Genomic DNA, 19,875 nt, shown 5'->3' on the forward strand with positions numbered 1-19,875 from the left:
CAGAATTGCTTCAGAAAGTCACTTTTACAAGCAGGCTGAGAAGTTTAAGAATAGACTAGGCAGACAGCCAATTAGATTTCTACTAAATGGCTTGTAATTCACCAAGTACTTTTAAAAATAATAATAATTTTATTTGTTTATTTACTTTTGGCCATGCTGGGTCTTTGTCGCTGCATGGGCTTTTCTCTAGCTGCAGGGAGTGAGGGCTACCCTTCCTTGCAGTGCTCTGGCTGCTCACTGTGGTAGCTTCTTTTGTTGCGGAGCATGGACTCTAGGCACCCAGGCTTCAGGAGTTTTGGCACGTAGGCTGAGTTGTGACTCCCAGGCTCTAGAGCCCAGGCTCAGTAGTTGTAGCGTTCGGGTTTAGTTGCTTTGCGGCACGTGGAATCTTCCCAGATCAGAGATCAAACCCATGTCTCCTGCATTGGCCAATAGACTCTTATTCCTGAGCCAGTTGGGAAGCCCTAACCAAGTACTTTTTAATGATGACTGCATTTCACCCTCACACAATGACAGATGACACTATACACAGTTTTTTATAACACTTATTACTTTGCAATCTTATTTTTGTTCTTCTAGTTTCCTCATTAATCTGTGAAATTTTGTTTTGTATTTTTCAGTGCCTGACATTGGGGTGTTCAATAAATATTTGTTGAGAAAATGTATGACTAATTTTTGTTAAGTAGAACACAGGTGAGACAACTGGGATGCACTTAGATTAAGTGACAGGATGAAGATTCCCCCAGCTAATGAGTATGAAATCAGGTTCTGTAGCCTCAATCCATTTGCCACCCACCAGGCTGCTTCCTTCAGTGAGTTATCCTCTTCTTCTGTCTATGATGTCAACAACTGACATGAAAGGATTTAATCTGATGGTTAGAATCATGCAAATAATAGAACTGAGATAGACATACAGTGAATTATACAAGAATTTAATTTTACCCTCTTGGTGCATTGTTTAATAATAGTTTTCATCTAAATATAAAGAGTCTGTACTTTTCTCCTAAATGTTTACATGGAGAAAGACTACTTAGTCTATGCTTAGAATAGCAAAAATGATGGTTAAATTTTTCTATTTTAGGTGTTTTATACCTGAAAATGATATTTGGCATGGCAGTCACTTCAGGAGAGGTGACCACTTCTCGCATAATTTTGGTGATGGTTTTTGTTTTTGTAAGAGAACTAGGAAACAAAGGCAGGAAGGAGGTGTTTCCTCCTGGCCCATGGTCCCTCCCCATCGTGGAAAATCTTCTTCAGCTTGGAGACCATCCTTACTTTACATTCATGGAAATGAGGAAGAAATGTGGAGATGTCTTTCTCATCAAACTTGGCATGGTGCCTGTCCTGGTGGTGAATGGGATGGAAATGGTGAAAGAAGTGCTACTCAGAAATGGAGAGCATTTTGCAGCCTGACCTAATGTGTATACATTTTCTTTCCTGGCACAATGAAAGAGTCTTACGTTTTCAATTATGGGGAGAATTGGACACTTCATAAGAAAATTGCTTCCAATGCTTTACGAACATTTCCTAAAGCAGAAACAAAATCCTCCACCTGGTCTTGCTTACTTGAGGAACATGTCATCGAGGAAGTCTCTGAGCTGGTAAAAGTTTTACAGAATTGACTTCCAAGAGTGGCAGCTTTGAACCTAGAGGTGCTATTACCTGTGCTATGGCCAATGTTGTCTGTACCCTTTGCTTTGGCAAGAGATATGACCACAGTGATGAGGAGTTTCTTAGAATTGTTAAAACAGATGATGACTTACTCCAAGCCTCCAGTGCTGCAAATACTGCTGATTTCATACCATATTTCCGATACCTTCCTTTGCAAATTATAAATGCTCCCCAGGAGTTTTATCATGCCCTGAATCAGGCATTTATTCTCTACTATTTATTACTATTCTATTTATTCTCTATTGGGCATGTTTATTGCTCTACATATACGAGATCATCTTACAACATGATAAGGTAAGGGTTTAAATGCATGATGGGACAAAGGATTTGGTGAGGAGAAAAATAAGTGGTGAATGCATTGAGAACTCAGACAGTTGTATGTACTACCCTGGTTCTTTTGCTGTTCAGCTCAGTTCAGTTCAGTTACTCAGTCGTCTCCAACTCTTTGTGACCCCATGAATCGTAGCACGCCAGGCCTCCCTGTCCATCACCAACTCCCGGAGTTCACTCAGACTCACGTCCATTGAGTCAGTGATGCCATCCAGCCATCTCATCCTCTGTCGTCCCCTTCTCCTCCTGCCCCCAATTCCTCCCAGCATCAGAGTCTTTTCCAATGAGTCAACTCTTCGCATGAGGTGGCCAAAGTACTGGAGTTTCAGCTTTAGCGTCATTCCTTCCAAGGAACACCCAGGACCGATCTCCTTTAGAATGGACTGGTTGGATCTCCTTGCAGTCTAAGGGACTCTCAAGAGTCTTCTCCAACACCACAGTTCAAAAGCATCAATTCTTCGGTGCTCAGCTTTCTTCACAGTCCAACTCTCACATCCATACATGACCCCTGGAAAAACCATAGCCTTGACTAGACGGACCTTTGTTGGCAAAGTAATGTCTCTGCTCTTCAATATGCTATCTAGGTTGGTCATAACTTTTCTTCCAAGGAGTAAGCATCTTTTAATTTCATGACTGCAGTCACCATCTGCAGTGATTTTGAAGCTCCCCCCCAAAAAAGTCTGACACTGTTTCCACTGTTTCCCCATCTATTTCCCATGAAGTGATGGGACCAGATGCCATGATCTTCGTTTTCTGAATGTTGAGTTTTAAGCCAACTTTTTCACTCTCCACTTTCACTTTCATCAAGAGGCTTTTTAGTTCTTCTTCACTTTCTGCCATAAAGGTGGTGTCATCTGCATATCTGAGGTTATTGATATTTCTCCTGGCAATCTTGATTCCAGTTTGTGCTTCTTCCAGCCCAGCGTTTCTCATGATGTACTCTGCATAGAAGTTAAATGAGCAGGGTGACAATATACAGCCTTGACGTACTCCTTTTCTTATTTGGAACCAGTCTGTTGTTCCATGTCCAGTTCTAACTGTTGCTTCCTGACCTGCATACAGATTTCTCAAGAGGCAGGTCAGGTGGTCTGGTATTCCCATCTGTTTCAGAATTTTCCACAGTTTATTGTGATCCACACAGTCAAAGGTTTTGGCATAGTCAATAAAGCAGAAATCAATGTTTTTCTGAAACTCTCTTGCTTTTTCGATGATGTAGTTTTTCCATAATGAACCTCACCCAAACCATTAATAAATGTAAAGTCCAGTCAGAGAGATTATAGGGCAGTACTACTTAGTTCTCATGTAGGGACACAAAAAAGAACTTTGAACTTTTTGAAATCTCAGAATTTCCTTACTGTGGAGATAAGGCTCATACTTGAAATATGAATCTGTCCTTGGCTGATGAATGATGATCAACATGTAAATGGGTTTCCTGAAGAAATGACCCAATAATTTTGTTTCTCTAATTTTATCTCTGAAACTATGAGGTCTTAAAAGTATCAGCATAGCTTTTTCAGAAAGTTCTTTGAATAATTATAAGGAATGTCCTATAGGAAGCTTCCAGTTTAGTCTCATATTCTTCTTGAGTTTCTTTCCGATGGAGAAATGAACTTTGAGATCATAACACATGTAGAAACGTTTTCCAGATGACAGAAGCAAACCTTTTTGTGAGGCCATTGAAATGTTTTGGCCCAATTTGATGGTCCACAAAAAAGAATATTTCTCTCTCGAGTTATGTAAATACTAGAAAAAATCCTAGTTGTTAGGGAACTATTTCCTGAGAGTAAAGCATTGGGGGGAAACATGAAAAAGTAGATAATTGAACAAATGAAGAGAGTGTGGACTTAAGTCCCATCTGATTAAAAGGAATGGGCAGAAAACAATCTATATCAAGGTACCAGCCTGGAATTCTGGATCAGATACTGTAAATAAAACAGTTTGTGAAATTCATAAAATGTTTTCCTACTCCCTAACCTATCCCAATCCCACCTCCTTCTGCCTGGTGATTATAGTAAAATTCTTACAATAGGTTTGAAAACCTCTTATATTTATTGCTTAGCATTTTCTCTATAAGTTAACCTCTAATTTTTCTAAGTGTGCTTCTAGACATAAGCATACTCTTTATTGATTGAAAAAAAAAAACTTTTAAGAAGAAAATTGAGTTTGGTAACTTGGTTTTCTTCACTACACTCTTTTATGATTGATCATTACCACTGACAAGCAAAATCAGTTGCAAGATTTAAAATGATCTACTTATATTCTTTACATTCCTAAGTTAATTGGGTTCATTTCAAGTTACATGGTAATATGGCTCTTCCTGCATGAGAGTCGTATGTGCTGTAAAATGTAAGAAGCGATGAAGAATCATGTTAAGGTTTGTGTCCTCAGGACCATATCCAAGATATCACTGATGCTCTGATTAATGCATACCACAACAAATATGCTGTCGCCAAAATAACCATCTTAAATGATGATGAAATTATAAGCACTGTGAGTGACCTCTTTGGAGCTGGTATGGATGACTATTTATCAGTATTTAAGGTGAATGACAGTTAATCACAACTTTCTGTTTTCTGCGACAAAGTATTTCCCTCTTTTGATATTGGCCGTTTACTACTCTTACATTAACTACATCCCACTCCCAGTCCCTTTCCCAACCCATTGACATTTATTCTTAATCTGTTTAAGTACTGTTTTTTTGTCTTATGTATTCTTATAAAATGGGCTTGATATTTTCATGTACTAGTGTATATTCTTATATTTATCATGAACTTTAATATATGTAAATTACCATTGTTATTTCCATCTCCTTTCTAACCTTTTTCATGAAACCCTGTATTTTTAAGATCCAATCATGGTTGTCAGGTGTATTTCTAACTTGCTGCTTCTAACAACTGCGTAGTACTCCATGGTCTGTACCCTCCCCACATTTTACTAGTCAGTGTCTCAGTAGAGCAGATATTGAATATCTTGCCAATGCTAAGATGACCATCTTTGTGCATCAATTTTGTCTTCTTTTTCATAGTACTCTTATGTTATGAAGCAGAATTTCTGGGTCACATAGTAAAAGGATTCTTGAGTTTTTCATACAGATTGTCAATATCCTTTTCAGTAAGATAATTTATATCGCTATCACACCACTATCATTCTTAACACTTCAGCTTTTTTTTTTTTCTTCTTCTTAAACCATTTTTACCTATTGATGGAAGCAATTTTCAGGTATTGAGGTCTGGGGAAGTTATCATGGTGGGTACATGATTTGGCTTCAGCTTTGTGCTCAAATTTGGACAGGGCTTCCCAGGTGACTCAACAGTAAACAATCCACCTTTGAATGCAGGAGACCTAAGAGACGCAGGTTCCATCCCTGGGTTGGGAAGATCCCTTGGGAGGAGGGCATAGCGACCCATTCAAGTATTTTTGCCTGGGGAATCCCATGACAAAGGAGCCTGGTGGGCTACATACAGTCCATAGAGTTGCAAAGATTTAGACATGACTGAAAAGACTTATTCACTTTGAAGATAGGGATAATATATCACCCTCTTCCTATGATACCAATTCTAGCACTCCTTCGAAGATGAAATTTCCTTCTCAGACACCATGTCATGCTGACTCACTGAAACCTTGAAGGATGTACCCCTCTCATGTTTGATGCTTGTTCTTTGTTCTGACAAAATATAAAACTGTGGTTCAGGAATCTGTAATGGAGCTGGACGGTCATTGTGGACATAGTTTCAGACACGTTCCTGCATCACTGAGAACTTGAATTTTCTGTGCTATATCAAACTCAAGGACAACACCAGCCATTTTCAAAACAATATCTGCTAGTAGCTGCCAGCTACAAACTTGTGGTTTGAAGGTTTCTCCTTGTAACTAAGCAACTATTTCGGACCTTAGGCAATCCTTGCTTAAAAACCACACTTACTTCTTGCCAACTATAATTCTTGACAGACACCTTAGGTAACTTTGCAGTTTTTTCCTATACAAACTTTCCCCATTTTAATTCTGGGGAAACACAATTCAAGTGCTTCTTGAATCTGTCTCCTGGGCTACAGTCCTCAGTTTAGCTCAAATGAAACTCTGTTCTAGGACTTCCCTGGTAGTCCAGTTGTCTGGTTGAAGAACTAAGATCCCACATACCTTGTGATATAATATTGTAACAAATTCAGTAAAGGCTTTAATATGATCCACATCAAAAAATCTTTTTTAAAAAAGCTCTCTTCTATCCCTATTATAGATTGTTTATTATTTGTGCTGACACTATCAAATTTCTTATAGTTCTTGTAAGATACTAGACTGTAGAAAGCAAATTCCCTTAGTATAACAGCAACAGCAGCAAAATTCTACAGATGTTTTAACAGTTTCATTTTAGGTGGAATATTCTTCAGACTTGTATTCTCCTTTCTTCTTTATGCTGTAGTTATTGGCAATTGGATTCACTTTTTTCCTAGGATCTACATATTTGTGTTCCTGAATTTCCTTTGCAAACAGAGGCATTTGTTTGTTTCTATTATTTTTCCTCATGCTAAAATAAATAATAGGTTGCTTAAGCCTTGATATAAAAAGAAAAGTTCATGATGATGAAAATCTGAATCCTGATATTTATCCAAATAGTCCTAGGTCTTGGATATAATGTTCATGGCTCTACAGTGTGCAAAATCAGTGTCTTTTATGCAGCATTCATAACTTGTTTTGTTTTCTTTAAATAGCAAATAGAGACAATATATTCTGAATAGAATGCCATGTTCTCGTACCATGCTGTACGATACTATAGACACCATTGTTGGCAAATCCATTTGGGCAATTTATTTTCAGGCTAATTCCTTGCACTATGAAGGCATGTTAGAAATTTTATGGCATAAGAACTGTTGAATCTACTGGCTCACTGCAAGAGATTGCCCTGTTCCAAAGATGTAAAACCAGGTCTTGAGAAAAGATGTTTGGGAAGGAGTTCTCTTTGCTCTGATGCTAAATTTGGGCATATTTCTTGCACATGTTGTGATGCAAGGTTGTTTAGAGAACAAACAAATTCTGAAGTCCCAGTGCAGTGAAACCACAAATTTGAATTAGAGACTCACTTTGTCTCTTGTGTGGTCCTGGTGAAATATTTAACCGTCTCTGTGCTGCATGTTTCTCATCTCTAGAGTGAGACTAATTACAGCCCCCATTTCCAATGACAGGGCAATCGAGTGATCACTATTTGGAATTATCACTGTTATTGTTGTCATCATCATCATGAAAACCTTAAATGTTATATTAATTTAACCATTCATTTTTGCTACTAGATTTTGTAAGATTTAGTAGAAAATGCAAATAACATTTTTAACGTTGACAATAGCGTTAGTCACTCAGTCATGTCCGACTCTTTGCAACCCCATGAACTGTAGCCTGCCAGGCTCCTCTGTCCATGGAATTTTCCAGGCGAGAATACTGGAGGAGATAGCCATTTCCTTCTCCAGGGGATCTTCCCAACCCAGGGATTGAACCCTGGTCTCGTACACTGCAGCTAAGTCTTTGCAATCTGAAACGTTAGGTCATCACTGAATTGAATTTACAATTAGAACAGCCTAGAAAAACTGTTTAATGTGATATTTCTGACTGTAGGTTTTCAAGAAAACTGATCGCATTCTTTGATGTGAAGTCATCCTTGAGAAAAGATGAAGTTTTATATAGACCTTTTAGCTTTAATTTCCATAATAAATGAAAAGCATCTTACCAATGTATAGATGATATCAAAAGTGAAGACACTGTGTTTAAAGAATGAATTTTAAAAATAAAATAACTACACTAAAAGTTAGTATTTCAAAAAATTGAATGTACTCAACCTTCCATTATGCACTTATACAAACTTATGGCCTTGAAGCCAGGTAAGTCCAAGTTTACATCCCACCTGTCTCTTCTGAGCTGAGTCACCTTAAGCAAGGTCCATAAGGTCCTTGAGGCACAGTTCTCTCCTCAGTGAAATGAGCATAGAGCAGAATAAGCATTCAATAGCTATTTATGATTTAAGACATTATTATATATAGATCATAACCATTATAACAATGGTTTATTTTGTAGTGAGCTATTTCCAATGTTTTAATTTGCCTTATAGTAATATCTGTACATTAAAAATTTTTAATTTTATCTTTTATTGTGGTTGCAAGCCCCTTAGATTAAATTTACTATCCTGAATATTTTTATGTGTACAATTCAGTAGCGTCATGTATGTTCACATTGTTGTACAACAGATTTTTAGAACTTTTTCATCTTTTAAAACTATAATTCTATGCCCATTAAACCCCAATTTACCCTCCCCTCTCCTGCCAACCCTAGGCAACTACTTTTCTAATCTGCTTTTATGATTTGGATGACAATACCTCATATGAAGAATCACACAGTGTTTTCCTTTTGTGACTAAGTTGTTTCATTTGGCATAACGTCCTTGAGGCTCATCCGTATCATAGCAAGTGGCACCATCTCCTCTTTAAGGCTGCAAAATGTTCTATTGCATGTATATACCACATTTTATTTATCCATTTGTCTATCAATCGATGTGTGGATTGTTTCCATCTCTTGACTATTGTGAATAATGCTACCATGAACATAGTTTTACAAATCTTTTTAAGTCCATATTTTCAACTGTGTTGAGTGTATTTTGAGAAGTGAGGTTGATCAGTCACATGGTAATTCTTTTTTAAGTATTTTGAGAGTTCTTCATATTGTTTTCCATAGAGATTTCATCATTTTACATTTCTACCATCAATACATTAGAGTTCCATTTTTTCTATATTCTCACCAACATATGCTGTTTTCTGTTTTATTGATAGTGGCTATTCTAATGGGCAAGATATTAAGCCTATATTTTGAAATAAACCTTAATGTATAATAATTGTATTTGCAAATACAACTTATAATTACATTTACAAATACAAATTACAAATACAATTGTATTTGTAAATAATTATAGCAAAATCAGATCTTCAATTTACTTTGTATTTGAATACTAAGAATCCAAGGAAAATAATCTACATATGACTGCTCATTAACAATTATTAATAATTGGCAACTACTAATAATTGTTAATGAGCAATCATATGTAGATTATTTTCCTTAGATTCTTAGTATTTAAATACAAAGTAAATTGAAGATCTGATTTTGCTAATACCTTTTTCTAAGATACACTTTCTCTTTATTTTCAGGGTTTGAAATAATATCAACATGTATATATTGGAGCTTTCTTTATTTGATATACTATCCGGAAATTCAAGTCAAAATTCAAGAATAAATTGGTAACATGCTTTCAGATGAAAAATATAATTTTTATGAGTATATTTTCATTTTAAATTAAAATTTTAAAAATCGTTTTTTTTTTCCCCTCAGATGGAAACACTGGGATGAAATCACCCAGGTTTGAAGACAGGAAAATTTTACCTTACACAGAAGCTTTTATAAATGAAATATTCAGGCATACCTCCTTTCTCCCTTTTACTATTCCTCATTGGTAAGAATATGCTTCTCCTTTGGGACAACAACTGGTCCAAAAGTGGTGTGGGAGGAGTGTGGAATCTAAAGCATTAGAATGAATGAAGGAAGTTCTTCAAAATCTATATTATGTTAATATTATTTTAGTATTTTATTTTATTTTGAAACTCTTTAATGAAATTTAAACTAGAGCAAGGGAAATTATGTGAATGTTTTCCATAACTAAATTATGATGCCATTAACTTTCATCATATATTTACTAATTAAGGGGAGGGAAGAATATTGAAATTTGGAGCAATGGATAATCTAACCATAATTTATATTTGGCTATTAAGTATTATACAGACTCACTTAACTTACCCCCATGAGCAGCCTTAGCCACTTGCTAATGTGATATGGCTTCATTTTCAATAGCTAAGAATTTTGCTAGACAATAGATGGAGGAATCTAGTGTTGCCACAAATAGATTGAGCAGAGTATACATTTATAGGTATTTGAAAGTTTACTAAACTTTATGCCAGACTCTCCAGCTCCCAAAGGCATGCCAGTATAGGCTAAGTAGATAGGCTTTATTAAATATGTATGTAAACAACTTAAGTTCTAGTAGTTCAAACTGTTTCCATTCCATATAGTTAAGATAAAAAAATTAAACTCTCAGTGTCTTTTCTCTTCCCATCTTTAAATAGTGAAAGTATGGGAATGTCTCTCACCGCATGTGGTAATTGGCACAGCAGAATGCGGTGGCCTCAGCCCAGGGACCTCAAAGGGGAAGACCACTAGCTGAGCAGTCAAACCCAGACAGTTAGCTGCTCAGTCCCCTGGATTTTGCCTCTCTAGTTTGCTCTCCATATTTCACATGATACTACCTATTCACAGTGATCTCTTTCCTTCAAATCCCCTTTCTGGTTGAAGCAGATTTCATCTTTAACTTGTTAATAAAAAAGTAAAGTGTTAGCTGCTGAGCCATGTCTGACTCTGCGACCCTATGGACTATAGCCCACCAGGCTCCTCTGTTCATGGAATTCTTCAGGCAAGAATACGGGTGTAGGTTGCCATTTCCTTCTCCAGGAGATCTTCCTGACTAAGGGATCAAATCCAAGTCTCCTGCATTACAGGCAGATTCTTTACCATCTGAGCCATCAGGGAAGCCCCTCAAAAAGGTCCTACATTTAAAGATGCAGCTGTTCTGTCTCAAAGGCTTCTGTAGGGTGACTTTGGGTACTACATAGAAGAATACAATCTACAAGCTTTACTAAGAAATAAGGAACAGACAACAAATTTACCGGAGGCATTTGGGGTGAAATGAAAGTGATCATATACTTTGGGATCCTGAAAACACATCTGAGGACCTCACTAATAAGGAGAAACATATTTTAGAAAATAGTTATTCATTATATTATTAAAAGTGAAGAAATGAAGTAATATATAAACTAAAAAGATCAGATGCATTGGCCAATGAGAGTAGTGTGATATGACCCAAGAATTTTAGCACAAACATATTAATAAAAGCATTTGATATATATCATTTGGGACTAATCCATTCTATACTTGGATATTTACGATTTTCCAACTAAAAGCACAAGAGATCAAAATACAGAAAATAAGTTAAAATGAAATAGATTGAAGCAAAACAATCTTAGGTAAAGGGGGCGAAATTTTTGCTATTACTTGTGCCATATGTACACACACACGAAGGTTAAACAGTACCTTAATAAGTATTTATTGGATATACACTCTTTTAAAAGTTGTGTAGAAAGGCACTTTTATATGGGAAGTTTTGGAAACATATATATAGAAAGAGAAACTCTACAATGAATGCATTAATATATTAAGTCCTCCTTTAGAATATATAATCACTCACATTTTCATATTAGTGAAATCAAATTTTACATGCTAGGTTTCCAAAGAGTAGGAACATGTGCTTTTTTATATGGATTAGAATTTGAGCAGCTGAATCCACAGAGGGAGTGACAGGAATGTACTGAGAAAGGCAAGTGGCTACACATAGGAACAGGTAATCCTTCCAACAAATAGGTCCATCCCTTTTTTTGGTCTTATCCTTTGTTGGGTTTTGAGGACACACAATGAGTAACATCCATATTATTTGCCGAAGTTCAATACCAACTACAAGATGAAAGGTCAAAGAGAGTTTCAAATATTAACTTTCTAAATTAACAGAATTAGTTTGCACAGTTTGGCTGAGAGCTAGACTAAGGAGCCTTAGTCATAGTTTTCACCTGGATTAGACATACTTCTCCACTCATACTCTGGTGAAGTTGGACGACTGCAGTCTTCCTGGGAAGTATGAAACTGGCTCCTCAGCTTAGTCCATTAACAACTATAGATGAGATATACCTTCTCTATAGGTTGGGTAATCAGAAGAGAGAACCCAGAAGTGGCTAAGACAATTGTGTCCAGTGACCGTTCTCAAACTTATCACATTGAAATGTCACTGAGAGTGAGGGCCATTTTGGAAGTTAGGGAGTACCATGTGGAAACATAACATGACAATCTAAGCCATGCATAATCACAGAAGTATAAAGCAGAAAGGTGTACAGCATGCATAAAGAAGTCTGAGTATGGGACTAGAAAAATAAAATACTTGTTCTAGAAGCAACTTAGATCCTCCAGGTGCAACTTAGATCCTCCAGGTACAACTAACATCATTTCATAGCTAGGAAATGGAATCATAGAGTAGATATGAGATTTGCCCAACATCTCACTTAGAAAAATATCTAGAATTCAGATTTCCTAGTTCCAATTCCATTCCAATTCCTAGATACTTCTATCAAGTACTAACTGATGTATATATTTTTAATCTATTAGTAAAAGACAAAAACATGCTGTATACAAAGAAAATTCTTTATAATTTCCTTAAAAGTTTCTGGTTGTAATTGCATGTCTACTTATGACCAACTCTGTCATAGAAATACTGTGATGATTTTCTGGAAATTTTAGCTCATAGCAATGCCCTCAGTGTATTAAATGCTCAATATGTCTAACAAATACAAAATAAAGAATAATTTAGTAATTTGACAATAGGTAGAAGATACATCAATTAAGGAATGAATGGTGATTTATAGAGATGTCATATCATTATTACAGTAAAAAATAACTTTAATGGCTCAGTGGTAAAGAATCCACCTGCAATGCTGGAGACACAGGAGACACGAGTTCAGTCCCTAGGTTGGGAAGATCCTCTGGGGAAGGAAATGGCAACCCACTCCAGTAATCCTGCCTGGGAAATACCATGGACAGAGGAGCCTGGTGGGCTACAGTCCAAAGGGTCACAAAGAGTCAGACACAATTGAGCGACTAAGCATGGAGCTCAGAAAAAATATATCAATATATGAATGAATAGAGATTTACAAAGATGTCATATCATTATTACAGTGAAAAATAGCATTAATAAAAATAGTCCATGCAGTGTGGGAGGCAGCTTAGTGATGAGTTATTTGAGTTTGCAGGATGTGTTATAATGCTGTATTTCTCTTTCTTATAGTACTACAGCAGACACTACTCTGAATGGCTATTTCATTCCCAGGAAAACATGCACCTTTATTAATATGTATCAAGTAAATCATGATGAGTAAGTCACCATTTGCTTTTGAACTGTGGTGTTGGAAAAGACTCTTGAGAGTCCCTTGGACTGCAAGGAGATCCAACCAGTCCATCCTAAAGGAGATCAGTCCTGGTTGTTCATTGGAAGGACTGATGTTGAAGCTGAAACTCCATTACTTTGGCCATCTCATGCGAAGAGCTGACTCATTGGAAAAGACCCTGATGCTGGGAAAGATTGCGGACAGGAGGAGAAGGGGACGACAGAGGATGAGATGGTTGGATAGCATCACTGACTCAATGGACATGGGTTTGGGTGGACTCCGGGAGTTGGTGATGGACAGTGATGCCTGGCATGCTGTGGTTCATGGGGTCACAAAGAGTCGGACATGACTGAGCGACTGAACTGAATTGAACTGAAGTCACCATTTATTTCTTGAGATAAAATTTGCTTAGTTCTTTGTTTGCTCTTTATTAATTTGGGAAAAGTTTTCATTCTTCTTAACCAAACTTCATCCGCTCTGTTTCTCTTGAAAGAAGTTGGAGAGAAATTCAGTTTTCTTTCCTCACAGATAATGGGAAGGATGAAATCTTAATACAAATTCATTCAGAGTAAATCGAATTTCAAAAGTGGGCTCACAGGGAGAGATGTGAGCCAAGGGCTTCATGGGCTCACCCTCTACATGGGTAAGACCAGCCCATATATGAAAAGCAGCCTGAAATTCCCCACTGGAGTATAAGCCACTAAGCAGGGGTTTGTTTTTTCTCTCTCTCTGTCTCTCTCATTGTTTATTTGCTTTTTCCTCAACCTAAGCACCTAGGTCAGTGCCTGGCACATAGTAGACACTCTAATTATTTGTGAAGAAAATGCAGCTAGAGGCTTGCCTGTATCAATTACAGAAGGGCAGGCTGAGCTGAAAGTACCTCAGGCAGTGAAAAATGAGACTGATGGGTGGTGATGGCCGTGGTGGGAATAATGAAGAGTACAACTAATATTTAGAGACCCCTGCTGTGTTCTGGGGCCTTCCCTAGTGGCTCAGCGGTAAAGAATCCCCCTGCCAACCTGGGAGACAGGGGTTTGATCCCCGGGTCTGGAAGATCCCCTGGAGAAAGAAATGGCAGCCATCCCACTCCAGTATTCTTGCCTGAGAACGTCATGGACAGAGGAGCCTGACAGGCTACAGTCCATGGGGTTGCAGGGAGTCAGACATGACTTAGCAGCTAAAGCAACAACTGTTTTACTGGGTACAAAAAGCTCAGATATATCTACTCTGACCTCAAGAGTAATCCTACATAGTGGTGCTATCATAATCCCAGTTTTACTGATGAAGAAACTTTCAGCCCAATCGAGCAAATTACTTAAGATCACATTTTCAGCTGGTAACAGAAGAAGGATTCACATCCAGTGCAAATCCTATTTAATATGCAAATCTGGTTTGATGGAAATTATATGCTCCATGTAGTGAGGGCTTGATGTTTCCAGCAAACTGGTAAAGACTGCATTCTTTTCTTTTTTTTTTTTTTTTTGGTTTCCTTGGCTATACCACATGGCTTGCCAGATCTTAGTTCTGCTACTGAGGGTCCAACCTGGGCCCCAGCAGCAAAAGCACCTGGTCCTAACCATTGGACCAACAGGGAATTCCCAAGACTGCATTCTTATACACTCAGCTAGCCATATGTACAGTACTCTGTATAGCTTCTCCCTCTTTACCCAAGACCTCATCTGACTGATGGCTTAGATGCTAGGCTTTTAGGGAGGGAAATTATTATCCTGTGCTCCTAACAGCACCTTCACGATCTCTGTAACCAGCAAAATGGTGGGATACACTGTATAGTCTGTCCCCCTGGAAAGCTTATTGTCAGAGAGATTGACACATCTCTTCTCCACCTAGTGATTATGCTGGATAAACCTAAACATTTTTAAACCTACTATAAAAAGAAATACAGTCAGTGTAAACTGAATGGCATTTATTTTCTGTTAGTACAACCCCAAGTATCTCAAGTGTTCTAGTATCCTAAGAACTTGTGATTATATTGACTATTGAGTAATGAGCAAACAAGCTCAGTTAACACAGGTGCTAATAAAGAAATACTCTTTGTAAGAAGGCACTTGTTTAAGTTAAATGAGTATGTAATTCAAGACTTGATATTATGGGGAAATTATTCAAAAGGTCACAAGTTCAAGCACGCACTGAACAATAGAAAATATGAAGAGTGATTGTATGTTGAAGCAGTGGGGAGAGGTCATCTGTTGTATCTATCCAGCCCAGTAAACTATCGGTGAGCAGGACACTGTCACAGTGTTATCAGCTCTTTTAGTTATAAACAAAAACTTGGAAATGGAGATTTTCTTGTGGAATCTTCTGATTTTTAAATGTTAGCAGCAATGAATTACTTTTAAAAGATTATGAGAGCAAAACGAAGTTTGTTGGAGGACTGAATATCATTTGTAATCCTCCAGGTCTATGACCTCCGGTGCAGAGAAAACAAAGTTTTCTCCTAGGAAGAGGGTGACATCTACAGACAAAGAGACCCAGTTCTTCCTGAAGTCAGGTGAGTCTCTGATGTATGGCTGAGGATGGAGGTAACACACTATCATTAGTTGTGGATGAGCCTGATGCAGTGCTTGTAACAAAAGGTGGAAGGAGGAGAGAGAACCAAATGTGGGCAACCCCCTCAATCAGAGTTGCTTTCAGGAGACCTGGCTCCTCTCTGTAATGATGTGTGAAGGTTATTTCCTAAACACAGTGAAAGAACACCAGGGTGAGGGATGTGGCCTCAATAGTCTAATCCTTCCTGTTCCTTTTGCTTAAAGCCAAGGAGATTAAAATATTTATTACCTTTTATTTAACTACAATTTTGTAATATTCTATTGAGACTTTTGTGGAATTATTCATTTAAAATAATAAAAAATTAAAATATGTTTCATGTATTTTATTCACTATTTAATTAACCAGAAACCATTTTTGTGAAAAATAGGTATAATTGTAGAGTTGAGTTATTTCAAATCCTGAAAGATCAGGCTGTGAAAGTGCTGCACTCAATATGCCAGCAAATTTGGAAAACTCAGCAGTGGCCCCAGGACTGGAAAAGGTCAGTTTGCATTCCAATCCCAAAGAAAGGCAATGCCAAAGAATGCTCAAACTACGGCACAATTGTACTCATCTCACATGCAAGTAAAGTAATGCTCAAAATTCTCCAAGCCAGGCTTCAGCAGTATGTGAACCGTGAACTTCCAGATGTACAAGCTGGTTTTAGAAAAGGCAGAGGAACCAGAGATCAAATTGCCAACATCCGCTGGATCATGGAAAAAGCAAGAGAGTTCCAGAAAAACATCTATTTCTGCTTTATTGACTATGCCAAAGCCTTTGTGTGGATCACAATAAACTGTGGAAAATTCTGAAAGAGATGGGCATATCAGACCACCTGACCTGCCTCTTGAGAAACCTATATGCAGGTCAGGAAGCAACAGTTAGAACTGGACATGGAACAACAGACTGGTTCCAAATAGGAAAAGGAGCACGTCAAGGCTGTATATTGTCACCCTGTTTATTTAACTTATATGCAGAGTACATCATGAGAAACGCTGAGCTGGAAGAAGCACAAGTTGGAATCAAGATTGCCGGGAGAAATATCAATAACCTCAGATATGCAGATAACAACACCCTTATGGCAGAAATTGAAGAGGAACTAAAAAGCCTCTTGATGAAAGTGAAAGCGGAGAGTGAACAAGTTGGCTTAAAGCTCAACATTCAGAAAACGAAGATCATGGCATCTGGTCCCATCACTTCATGGGAAATAGATGGGGAAACAGTGGAAGCAGTGTCAGACTTTATTTTTTTTTGGGCCCCAAAATCACTACAGATGGTGACTGCAGCCATGAAATTAAAAGATGCTTACTCCTTGGAAGAAAAGTGATGACCAACCTAGATAGCATATTCAAAAGCAGAGACATTACTTTGCCAACAAAGGTCCGTCTAGTCAAGGCTATGGTTTTTCCAGTGGTCATGTATGGATGTGAGAGTTGGACTGTGAAGAAAGCTGAGTGCCAAAGAATTGATGCTTTTAAACTGTGGTGTTGGAGAAGATTCTTGAGAGTCCCTTGGACTGCAAGGAGATCCAACCAGTCCATTCTGAAGGAGATCAGCCCTGAGATTTCTTTGGAAGGAATGATGCTAAAGCTGAAACTCCTGTACTTTGGCCACCTCATGCGAAGAGTTGACTCATTGGAAAAGACTGATGCTGGGAGGGATTGGGGGCAGGAGGAGAAGGGGACGACAGAGGATGAGATGGCTGGATGGCATCACTGACTCTATAGACGTGAGTCTGAGTGAACTCTGGGAGTTGGTGATGGACAGGGAGGCCTGGCATGCTGCAATTCATGGGTCGCAAAGAGTTGGACATGACTGAGCAACTGAACTGAACTGTACTAAGTTTTATGATAACTAAATCTGTCAACATATTAAAGGGAATAATGACATATATATCCACAATAATTATCTAATTATATACCTCCATAACTATATACGTATACGTTTGCATACTCAGTCATGTCTAACTCTTTTCAACCCCTGGACAGTAGCCTGCCAGGTTCTCAGTCCATGGAATTTTCCAGGCAAGAATACTGGAGTGGGTTGCCATTTTCTTTTCCAGGGGGATCTTCCCGACCCAAGGGTTGAATCCACATCTCCTGCATTGGCAGGCAGATTCTTTACTGCTGCACCACCTGGGAAGCAGCATACCCATGTGCGCGCGCGCACACACACACACAAACACACACACAGATATATGTACATATAACTTTATATACATTGTTCTGAACTTGTATGAAAGACTTTATCCAAAGCAAAATTATTATGGAGAAGTTGGCAACAAAAGCAAAAGTGATAAAACAAATTCTTAAAAAATTTTTTATTTTTGTCTATTTTATACAGAACTATTTGGGATAATCCCAATTTACTTAGACCTGAGAGATTTCTGAATGAAAACAGGGAACTGAATAAAAGTCTTATTGAGAAAGTCTTCATTTTTGGAATGGGAATCCAGAAGTGTCTCAGAGAAGAGGTTGCATGAAATGAAGTATTCGTTTTCATCACCACAGTTCTGCAACAGCTCACACTGAAGAAATGCCCCGTGGTCAAGCTTGACCTGACACCCACATATGGATTAGTCATGAAGCCAAAACCACACCAACTTTGAGCAGAGCCCTGTTCCATGGGTAGTTCCTGTTCTTAGATTCTCAGACCAGATGGAAGTTTTGTTGTTTAATTTAGAAAAATGTGGGGCTTCAAATGCACTTAGCAAGCAGTTTATTAATAAAATTCATCCCTCTAAGCTCAGTTCAGTTCATTGTATGTCATCCTAGTGTTGTGGTTTTTTAAGTGTATGGTGTAGCCTGCCTCCTCATATGAGAGCTCTTATCTTATGAGGATATTTTAAGATAATGAAGTGTAATGTGATGCAAGGGTTTTAAACCCATGTCTCATGCGCTGGTGTCCCAAGTGTCACTGTGAGCAATGGAGAAGGGAATGAATGAGCACTGGTAGATGGAGCAAGCAGGCAAGGGGCTTCCATCTTCCTTCCCTCTGTACCAGCTTCAGTAGACAAATATACTGATATTAGTTTTCAACATTGGGGTCAGAATAAGAACAAAGTTCTGATGTTGAATATATTTCTTTCCACTGGATGTGGAACTAGGTACTCAAGAGGTCCAGAGAAGGGAGTTAAAGTTGCCCAGAGCAGTGGAGAACATTTCATGGGATAATAGATGAGCTGTGCTAGATTTGGAGAGACGGGGGAAAGCATGTAAAGAGGGGATGGATTCAAAATCCATTTTTATATTGGCTCTATGTTTTCTGGATTATGAATTTAACTTCAGGGCAAATTGGTATTTTTGCAATGTTATCAGTTCCTTTTGATAACTTATTAAATATACATGTGTATTAGTTTGCAAGGGCTGCTGCCGAAATAAAATATTAATACCACAGTCTGAATGGCTTTAACAACAGACATTTGTTTTCTCACAGTTCTGGAGGCTGGAGGTCTAAGAACAAGGCGCTGCCAGGGTTGGTTCCTCCTGAAGGCTGTTTCTTGAGTCTGTAGTCGGGCTGTCCTCATGTGGCTTTGGTCTATGCCTACACATCTCTGTGTCTCTCCTTTTCCTTGTTAAGGACAACAGTTATCTTCGATTAAAGCCTCATCCTAATAGCTTCATTTTAGCTTAATTATACCCTTAAAGATCTTAACTCCAAATGCAGTTACATTCTGAGGTACTAGGGGTTGAGACTTCAACATAAGAATTTAGGGAGGAGATACAATTCAGACCTTAATAAAATGTTAGGAGGAAAAAAAAAGATAGCAACTAAAACTTTTTCAGTATAGTACCCAGCACTGTGTGCTTCTTTAATTGAACTTGTTAATGAGCTAAAGCATATAAGGGACATAAAATAGACAGTGAAAAGCTACTTTAGACTGAAGGTTTAAGGGGAATTGCATTATAAAGGGCTTGAAATACAATCAGGAAATGAGAGCATTATCCAAGGTCTACTTGAAATGCAGAGAGCACTTAGGGATAACAACCTAAGGCCATCTAGATAATGGCCATCTTGACCAGGATGTCGCTATGGAAATGGAGAAAGTAAACAACTCCCAGACCTGGAGGATTAAAATTAGGACTTCATCTTTCTTTTCCAAGTACACATAAATTCAGCATTATTCTTCGAATAAACAAATTGGATGGCCTGTCCTTGTTTGTAAAGCTTTTGAAGTTGTTTGTATTATCCACGTGACAGTGTGTCAAACTGAAACTATTCTTACATTTTTTTCTGTAAGAAACTATCAAATCTTCTATGTATG

The 19,875-nt window shown here is 37.9% G+C and overlaps 1 pseudogene; it reads left to right on the plus strand.

Annotated features, from left to right (window-relative positions):
• Positions 1-1,098: 1,098 nt before the first annotated feature.
• Positions 1,099-18,321, plus strand: LOC129650947 (cytochrome P450 1A1-like; annotated as a pseudogene).
• Positions 18,322-19,875: the final 1,554 nt, after the last annotated feature.

Source organism: Bubalus kerabau, chromosome 4 (assembly GCF_029407905.1).
Source record: "Bubalus kerabau isolate K-KA32 ecotype Philippines breed swamp buffalo chromosome 4, PCC_UOA_SB_1v2, whole genome shotgun sequence".
Lineage (NCBI taxonomy): Eukaryota > Metazoa > Chordata > Mammalia > Artiodactyla > Bovidae > Bubalus > Bubalus kerabau.